Genomic DNA, 9,951 nt, shown 5'->3' with positions numbered 1-9,951 from the left:
TTGAGGGGAAAGCTGTAACTCTGTGAGTTGATTTCACAGAACACAAAGAAGTTTCTCAGAAAGCTTCTTTCTCTTTGTTATCGGAGGATATTTCCTTTGGCCCTATAGTCTTCAAAGGGATCCGAAATATCTGTTCTCAGATTCCACGGAAATAAGGCTAGCAAAGAGATCCACGAAATACAGATGTAACTCAGTGAGATGAATTAACAGAACACTAAGCAGTTTCTCAGAAAGCTTCTTTCCAAATTTCATCTGAGGATATTTCCTTTTTCACCATCGCCCTCTATGGGCTTCCAAATATCACTTTGCCAATTCCACAAGAACTGTCTTAGCGAAAGGCTTCTTGAGGGGAAAGCTGTAACTCTGTGAGTTGATTTCACAGAACACAAAGAAGTTTCTCCGAAAGCTTCTTTCTCTTTGTTATCGGAGGATATTTACTTTGGCCCTATAGTCTTCAAAGGGTTCCGAAATATCTGTTCTCAGATTCCACAGAAATAAGGCTAGCAAAGAGATCCACGAAATACAGATGTAACTCTGTGAGATAAATTAACAGAACACTAAGCAGTTTCTCAGAAAGCTTCTTTCCAGATTTCCTCTGAGAATATTTCCTTTTTCAACATAGCCCTCTATGGGCTTCCAAATATCACTTTGCCAATTCCACAAGAACTGTCTTAGCGAAAGTCTTCTTGAGGGGAAAGCTGTAACTCTGTGAGTTGATTTCACAGAACACAAAGAAGTTTCTCAGAAAGCTTCTTTCTCTTTGTTATCGGAGGATATTTCCTTTGGCCCTATATTCTTCAAAGGGATCCGAAATATCTGTTCTCAGATTCCACGGAAATAAGGCTAGCAAAGAGATCCACGAAATACAGATGTAACTCAGTGAGATGAATTAACAGAACACTAAGCAGTTTCTCATAAAGCTTCTTTCCAGATTTCATCTGAGGATATTTCCTTTTTCACCATAGCCCTCTATGGGCTTCCAAATATCACTTTGCCCATTCCACAAGAAGTGTCTTAGCGAAACTCTTCTTGAGGGGAAAGCTGTAACTCTGTCAGATGATTTCACAGAACCCAGGGAAGTTTCTCAGAAAGCTTCTTTCTCTTTGTTATCGGAGGATATTTCCTTTGGCCCTATAGTCTTCAAAGGGATCCGAAATATCTGTTCTCAGATTCCACAGAAATAAGGCTAGCAAAGAAATCCACGAAATACAGATGTAACTCTGTGAGATGAATTAACAGAACACTAATCAGTTTCTCAGAAAGCTTCTTTCCAGTTTTCCTCTGAGGATATTTACTTTTTCAACATAGCCCTCTATGGGCTTCCAAATATCACTTTGCCAATTCCACAAGAACTGTCTTAGCGAAAGGCTTCTTCAGGGGAAAGCTATAACTCTGTGAGTTGATTTCAAAGAACACAAAGAAGTTTCTCAGAAAGCTTCTTTCTCTTTCTTAACGGAGGATATTTCCTTTGGCCCTGTAGTCTTCAAAGGGATCCGAAATATCTGTTCTCAGATTCCACAGAAATAGGGGTAGCAAAGAGTTCCACGAAATACAGATGTAACTCTGTGAGATGAATTAACAGAACACTAAGCAGTTTCTCAGAAAGCTTTTTTCCAGATTTCCTCTGAGGATATTTCCTTTTTCACCATAGCCCTCTATGGGCTTCCAAATATCACTTTGCCAATTCCACAAGAACTGTCTTAGCGAAAGGCTTGTTGAGGGAAAGCTGTAACTCTGTGAGATGATTTCACAGAACACAAAGAAGTTTCTCAGAAAGCTTCTTTCTCTTTGTTATCGGAGGATATTTCCTTTGGCCCTAGAGTCTTCAAAGGGATCCGAAATATCTGTTCTCAGATTCCACAGAAATAAGGCTAGCAAAGAGATCCACGAAATACAGATGTAACTCTGTGAGATGAATTAACAGAACACTAAGCAGTTTCTCAGAAAGCTTCTTTCCAGATTTCTTCTGAGGATATTTCCTTTTTCACCATAGCCCTCTATGGGCTTCCAAATATCACTTTGCCAATTCCACAAGAACTGTCTTAGCGAAAGGCTTCTTGAGGGGAAAGCTGTAACTCTGTGAGTTGATTTCACAGAACACAAAGAAGTTTCTCAGAAAGCTTCTTTCTCTTTGTTATCGGAGGATATTTCCTTTGGCCCTATAGTCTTCAAAGGGTTCCGAAATATCTGTTCTCAGATTCCACAGAAATAAGGCTAGCAAAGAGATCCACGAAATACAGATGTAACTCTGTGAGATAAATTAACAGAACACTAAGCAGTTTCTCAGAAAGCTTCTTTCCAGATTTCCTCTGAGGATATTTCCTTTTTCACCATAGCCCTCTATGGGCTTCCAAATATCACTTTGCCAATTCCACAAGAAGTGTCTTAGCGAAAGGCTTCTTGAGGGGAAATCTGTAACTCTGTCAGATGATTTCACAGAACCCAAAGAAGTTTCTCAGAAAGCTTATTTCTCTTTGTTTTCGGAGGATATTTCCTTTGGCCCTATAGTCTTCAAAGGGATCCGAAATATCTGTTCTCAGATTACACAGAAATAAGGCAAGCAAAGAGATCCACGAAATACAGATGTAATTCTGTGAGATGAATTAACAGAACACTAAGCAGTTTCTCAGAAAGCTTCTTTCCAGATTTCCTCTGAGGATATTTCCGTTTTCAACATAGCCCTCTATGGGCTTCCAAATATCACTTTGCCAATTCCACAAGAACTGTCTTAGCGAAAGGCTTCTTGAGGGGAAAGCTGTAACTCTGTGAGATGATTTCAAAGAACACAAAGAAGTTTCTCAGAAAGCTTCTTTCTCTTTGTTATCGGAGGATATTTCCTTTGGCCCTATAGTCTTCAAAGGGATCAGAAATATGTGTTCTCAGATTCCACAGAAATAAGGCTAGCAAAGAGATCCACGAAATACAGATGTAACTCTGTGAGATGAATTAACAGAACACTAAGCAGTTTCTCAGAAAGCTTCTTTCCAGAATTCATCTGAGGATATTTCCTTTTTCACCATAGCCCTCTATGGGCTTCCAAATATCACTTTGCCAATTCCACAAGAACTGTCTTAGCGAAAGGCTTCCTGAGGGGAAAGCTGTAACTCTGTGAGTTGATTTCACAGAACACAAAGAAGTTTCTCCGAAAGCTTCTTTCTCTTTGTTATCGGAGGATATTTCCTTTGGCCCTATAGTCTTCAAAGGGTTCCGAAATATCTGTTCTCAGATTCCACAGAAATAAGGCTAACAAAGAGATCCACGAAATACAGATGTAACTCTGTGAGATAAATTAACAGAACACTAAGCAGTTTCTCAGAAAGCTTCTTTCCAGATTTCCTCTGAGGATATTTCCTTTTTCACCATAGCCCTCTATGGGCTTCCAAATATCACTTTGCCAATTCCACAAGAACTGTCTTAGCGAAAGGCTTCTTGAGGGGAAAGCTGTAACTCTGTGAGTTGATTTCACAGAACACAAAGAAGTTTCTCAGAAAGCTTCTTTCTCTTTGTTATCGGAGGATATTTCCTTTGGCCCTAGAGTCTTCAAAGGGATCCGAAATATCTGTTCTCAGATTCCACAGAAATAAGGCTAGCAAAGAGATCCACGAAATACAGATGTAACTCTGTGAGATGAATTAACAGAACACTAAGCAGTTTCTCATAAAGCTTCTTTCAAGATTTCATCTGAGGATATTTCCTTTTTCACCATAGCCCTCTATGGGCTTCCAAATATCACTTTGCCAATTCCACAAGAAGTGTCTTAGCGAAAGGCTTCTTGAGGGGAAAGCTGTAACTCTGTCAGATGATTTCACAGAACCCAAAGAAGTTTCTCAGAAAGCTTCTTTCTCTTTGTTATCGGAGGATATTTCCTTTGGCCCTATAGTCTTCAAAGGGATCCGAAATATCTGTTCTCAGATTCCACAGAAATAAGGCTAGCAAAGAGATCCACGAAATACAGATGTAACTCTGAGAGATGAATTAACAGAACACTAAGCAGTTTCTCACAAAGCTTCTTTCCAGATTTGCTCTGAGGATATTTCCTTTTTCAACATAGCCCTCTATGGGCTTCCAAATATCACTTTGCCAATTAAACAAGAACTGTCTTAGGGAAAGGCTTCTTGAGGGGAAAGCTGTAACTCTGTGTGTTGATTTCAAAGAACACAAAGAAGTTTCTCAGAAAGCTTCTTTCTCTTTGTTATCGGAGGATATTTCCTTTGGCCCTGTAGTCTTCAAAGGGATCCGAAATATCTGTTCTCAGATTCCACAGAAATAAGGCTGGCAAAGAGTTCCACGAAATACAGATGTAACTCTGTGAGATGAATTAGCAGAACACTAAGCAGTTTCTCAGAAAGCTTTTTTCCAGATTTCATCTGAGGATATTTCCGTTTTCAACATAGCCCTCTATGGGCTTCCAAATATCACTTTGCCAATTCCACAAGAACTGTCTTAGCGAAAGGCTTGTTGAGGGGAAAGCTGTAACTCTGTGAGATGATTTCACAGAACACAAAGAAGTTTCTCAGAAAGCTTCTTTCTCTTTGTTTTCGGAGGATATTTCCTTTGGCCCTATAGTCTTCAAAGGGATCCGAAATATCTGTTCTCAGATTACACAGAAATAAGGCTAGCAAAGAGATCCACGAAATACAGATGTAATTCTGTGAGATGAATTAACAGAACACTAAGCAGTTTCTCAGAAAGCTTCTTTCCAGATTTCCTCTGAGGATATTTCCGTTTTCAACACAGCCCTCTATGGGCTTCGAAATATCACTTTGCCAATTCCACAAGAACTGTCTTAGCGAAAGGCTTCTTGAGGGGAAAGCTGTAACTCTGTGAGTTGATTTCAAAGAACACAAAGAAGTTTCTCAGAAAGCTTCTTCCTCTTTGTTATCGGAGGATATTTCCTTTGGCCCTATAGTCTTCAAAGGGATCCGAAATATCTGTTCTCAGATTCCACAGAAATAAGGCTAGCAAAGAGATCCACGAAATACAGATGTAACTCTGTGAGATGAATTAACAGAACACTAAGCAGTTTCTCAGAAAGCTTCTTTCCAGATTTCATCTGAGGATATTTCCTTTTTCACCATCGCCCTCTATGGGCTTCCAAATATCACTTTGCCAATTCCACAAGAACTGTCTTAGCGAAAGGCTTCTTGAGGGGAAAGCTGTAACTCTGTGAGTTGATTTCACAGAACACAAAGAAGTTTCTCCGAAAGCTTCTTTCTCTTTGTTATCGGAGGATATTTACTTTGGCCCTATAGTCTTCAAAGGGTTCCGAAATATCTGTTCTCAGATTCCACAGAAATAAGGCTAGCAAAGAGATCCACGAAATACAGATGTAACTCTGTGAGATAAATTAACAGAACACTAATCAGTTTCTCAGAAAGCTTCTTTCCAGATTTCCTCTGAGGATATTTCCTTTTTCAACATAGCCCTCTATGGGCTTCCAAATATCACTTTGCCAATTCCACAAGAACTGTCTTAGCGAAAGGCTTCTTGAGGGGAAAGCTGTAACTCTGTGAGTTGATTTCAAAGAACACAAAGAAGTTTCTCAGAAAGCTTCTTTCTCTTTGTTATCGGAGGATATTTCCTTTGGCCCTGTAGTCTTCAAAGGGATCCGAAATATCTGTTCTCAGATTCCACAGAAATAAGGCTAGCAAAGAGATCCACGAAATACAGATGTAACTCTGTGAGATGAATTAACAGAACACTAAGCAGTTTCTCAGAAAGCTTTTTTCCAGATTTCATCTGAGGATATTTCCTTTTTCACCATAGCCCTCTATGGGCTTCCAAATATCACTTTGCCAGTTCCACAAGAACTGTCTTAGCGAAAGGCTTGTTGAGGGGAAAGCTGTAACTCGGTGAGATGATTTCACAGAACACAAAGAAGTTTCTCAGAAAGCTTCTTTCTCTTTGTTATCGGAGGATATTTCCTTTGGCCCTATAGTCTTCAAAGGGATCCGAAATATCTGTTCTCAGATTCCACAGAAATAAGGCTAGCAAAGAGATCCACGAAATACAGATGTAACTCTGTGAGATGAACTAACAGAACACTAAGCAGATTCTCAGAAAGCTTCTTTCCAGATTTCCTCTGAGGATATTTCCTTTTTCACCGTAGCCCTCTATGGGCTTCCAAATATCACTTTGTCAATTCCACAAAAACTGTCTTAGCGAAAGGCTTCTTGAGGGGAAAGCTGTAACTCTGTGAGTTGATTTCACAGAACACAAAGAAGTTTCTCAGAAAGCTTCTTTCTCTTTGTTATCGGAGGATATTTCCTTTGGCCTTATAGTCTTCAAAGGGATCCGAAATATCTGTTCTCAGATTCCACAGAAATAAGGCTAGCATAGAGATCCCCGAAATACAGATGTAACTCTGTGAGATGAATTAACAGAACACTAAGCAGTTTATCATAAACCTTCTTTCCAGATTTCATCCGAGGATATTTCCTTTTTCACCATAGCCCTCTATGGGCTTCCAAATATCACTTTGCCAATTCCACAAGAAGTGTCTTAGCGAAAGGCTTCTTGAGGGGAAAGCTGTAACTCTGTCAGATGATTTCACAGAACCCAAAGAAGTTTCTCAGAAAGCTTCCTTCTCTTTTTTATCGGAGGATATTTCCTTTGGCCCTATAGTCTTCAAAGGGATCCGAAATATCTGTTCTCAGATTCCACAGAAATAAGGCTAGCAAAGAGATCCACGAAATACAGATGTAACTCTGAGAGATGAATTAACAGAACACTAAGCAGTTTCTCACAAAGCTTCTTTCCAGATTTGCTCTGAGGATATTTCCTTTTTCAACATAGCCCTCTATGGGCTTCCAAATATCACTTTGCCGATTCCACAAGAACTGTCTTAGCGAAAGGCTTCTTGAGGGGAAAGCTGTAACTCTGTGAGTTGATTTCAAAGAACACAAAGAAGTTTCTCAGAAAGCTTCTTTCTCTTTGTTATCGGAGGATATTTCCTTTGGCCCTATAGTCTTCAAAGGGATCCCAAATATCTTTTCTCAGATTCCACAGAAATAAGGCAAGCAAAGAGATCGATGAAATACAGATGTAACTCTGTGAGATGAATTAACAGAACACTAAGCAGTTTCTCAGAAAGCTTTTTTCCAGATTTAATCGGAGGATATTTCCTTTTTCAACATAGCCCTCTACGGGCTTCCAAATATCACTTTGCCAATTCCACAAGAAATGTCTTAGCGAAAGGCTTGTTGAGGGGAAAGCTGTAACTCTGTGAGATGATTTCACAGAACACAAAGAAGTTTCTCAGAAAGCTTCTTTCTCTTTGTTATCGGAGGATATTTCCTTTGGCCCTATAGTCTTCAAAGCGATCCGAAATATCTGTTCTCAGATTCCACGGAAATAAGGCTAGCAAAGAGATCCACGAAATACAGATGTAACTCAGTGAGATGAATTAACAGAACACTAAGCAGTTTCTCATAAAGCTTCTTTCCAGATTTCATCTGAGGATATTTCCTTTTTCACCATAGCCCTCTATGGGCTTCCAAATATCACTTTGCTAATTCCACAAGAAGTGTCTTAGCGAAAGTCTTCTTGAGGGGAAAGCTGTAACTCTGTCAGATGATTTCACAGAACCCAGGGAAGTTTCTCAGAAAGCTTCTTTCTCTTTGTTATCGGAGGATATTTCCTTTGGCCCTATAGTCTTCAAAGGGATCCGAAATATCTGTTCTCAGATTCCACAGAAATAAGGCTAGCAAAGAAATCCACGAAATACAGATGTAACTCTGTGAGATGAATTAACAGAACACTAAGCAGTTTCTCAGAAAGCTTCTTTCCAGATTTCCTCTGAGGATATTTCCTTTTTCAACATAGCCCTCTATGGGCTTCCAAATATCATTTTGCCAATTAAACAAGAACTGTCTTAGGGAAAGGCTTCTTGAGGGGAAAGCTGTAACTCTGTGTGTTGATTTCAAAGAACACAAAGAAGTTTCTCAGAAAGCTTCTTTCTCTTTGTTATCGGAGGATATTTCCTTTGGCCCTGTAGTCTTCAAAGGGATCCGAAATATCTGTTCTCAGATTCCACAGAAATAAGGCTAGAAAAGAATTCCACGAAATACAGATGTAACTCTGTGAGATGAATTAACAGAACACTAAGCAGTTTCTCAGAAAGCTTTTTTCCAGATTTCATCTGAGGATATTTCCGTTTTCAACATAGCCCTCTATGGGCTTCCAAATATCACTTTGCCAATTCCACAAGAACTGTCTTAGCGAAAGGCTTGTTGAGGGGAAAGCTGTAACTCTGTGAGATGATTTCACAGAACACAAAGAAGTTTCTCAGAAAGCTTCTTTCTCTTTGTTTTCGGAGGATATTTCCTTTGGCCCTATAGTCTTCAAAGGGATCCGAAATATCTGTTCTCAGATTACACAGAAATAAGGCTAGCAAAGAGATCCACGAAATACAGATGTAATTCTGTGAGATGAATTAACAGAACACTAAGCAGTTTCTCAGAAAGCTTCTTTCCAGATTTCCTCTGAGGATATTTCCGTTTTCAACACAGCCCTCTATGGGCTTCCAAATATCACTTTGCCAATTCCACAAGAACTGTCTTAGCGAAAGGCTTCTTGAGGGGAAAGCTGTAACTCTGTGAATTGATTTCAAAGAACACAAAGAAGTTTCTCAGAAAGCTTCTTCCTCTTTGTTATCGGAGGATATTTCCTTTGGCCCTATAGTCTTCAAAGGGATCCGAAATATCTATTCTCAGATTCCACAGAAATAAGGCTAGCAAAGAGATCCACGAAATACAGATGTAACTCTGTGAGATGAATTAACAGAACACTAAGCAGTTTCTCAGAAAGCTTCTTTCCAGATTTCATCTGAGGATATTTCCTTTTTCACCATCGCCCTCTATGGGCTTCCAAATATCACTTTGCCAATTCCACAAGAACTGTCTTAGCGAAAGGCTTCTTGAGGGGAAAGCTGTAACTCTGTGAGTTGATTTCACAGAACACAAAGAAGTTTCTCCGAAAGCTTCTTTCTCTTTGTTATCGGAGGATATTTACTTTGGCCCTATAGTCTTCAAAGGGTTCCGAAATATCTGTTCTCAGATTCCACAGAAATAAGGCTAGCAAAGAGATCCACGAAATACAGATGTAACTCTGTGAGATAAATTAACAGAACACTAAGCAGTTTCTCAGAAAGCTTCTTTCCAGATTTCCTCTGAGGATATTTCCTTTTTCAACATAGCCCTCTATGGGCTTCCAAATATCACTTTGCCAATTCCACAAGAACTGTCTTAACGAAAGTCTTCTTGAGGGGAAAGCTGTAACTCTGTGAGTTGATTTCACAGAACACAAAGAAGTTTCTCAGAAAGCTTCTTTCTCTTTGTTATCGGAGGATATTTCCTTTGGCCCTATAGTCTTCAAAGGGATCCGAAATATCTGTTCTCAGATTCCACGGAAATAAGGCTAGCAAAGAGATCCACGAAATACAGATGTAACTCAGTGAGATGAATTAACAGAACACTAAGCAGTTTCTCAGAAAGCTTCTTTCCAAATTTCATCTGAGGATATTTCCTTTTTCACCATCGCCCTCTATGGGCTTCCAAATATCACTTTGCCAATTCCACAAGAACTGTCTTAACGAAAGGCTTCTTGAGGGGAAAGCTGTAACTCTGTGAGTTGATTTCACAGAACACAAAGAAGTTTCTCCGAAAGCTTCTTTCTCTTTGTTATCGGAGGATATTTACTTTGGCCCTATAGTCTTCAAAGGGTTCCGAAATATCTGTTCTCAGATTCCACAGAAATAAGGCTAGCAAAGAGATCCACGAAATACAGATGTAACTCTGTGAGATAAATTAACAGAACACTAAGCAGTTTCTCAGAAAGCTTCTTTCCAGATTTCCTCTGAGGATATTTCCTTTTTCAACATAGCCCTCTCTGGGCTTCCAAATATCACTTTGCCAATTCCACAAGAACTGTCTTAGCGAAAGGCTTCCTGAG

The sequence above is a fragment of the Macaca nemestrina genome, chromosome 7 (genome assembly GCF_043159975.1).
Source record: "Macaca nemestrina isolate mMacNem1 chromosome 7, mMacNem.hap1, whole genome shotgun sequence".
Lineage (NCBI taxonomy): Eukaryota > Metazoa > Chordata > Mammalia > Primates > Cercopithecidae > Macaca > Macaca nemestrina.
The sequence above is the reverse complement of the archived record's forward strand: the minus strand, read 5'-3'. Positions refer to the sequence as shown.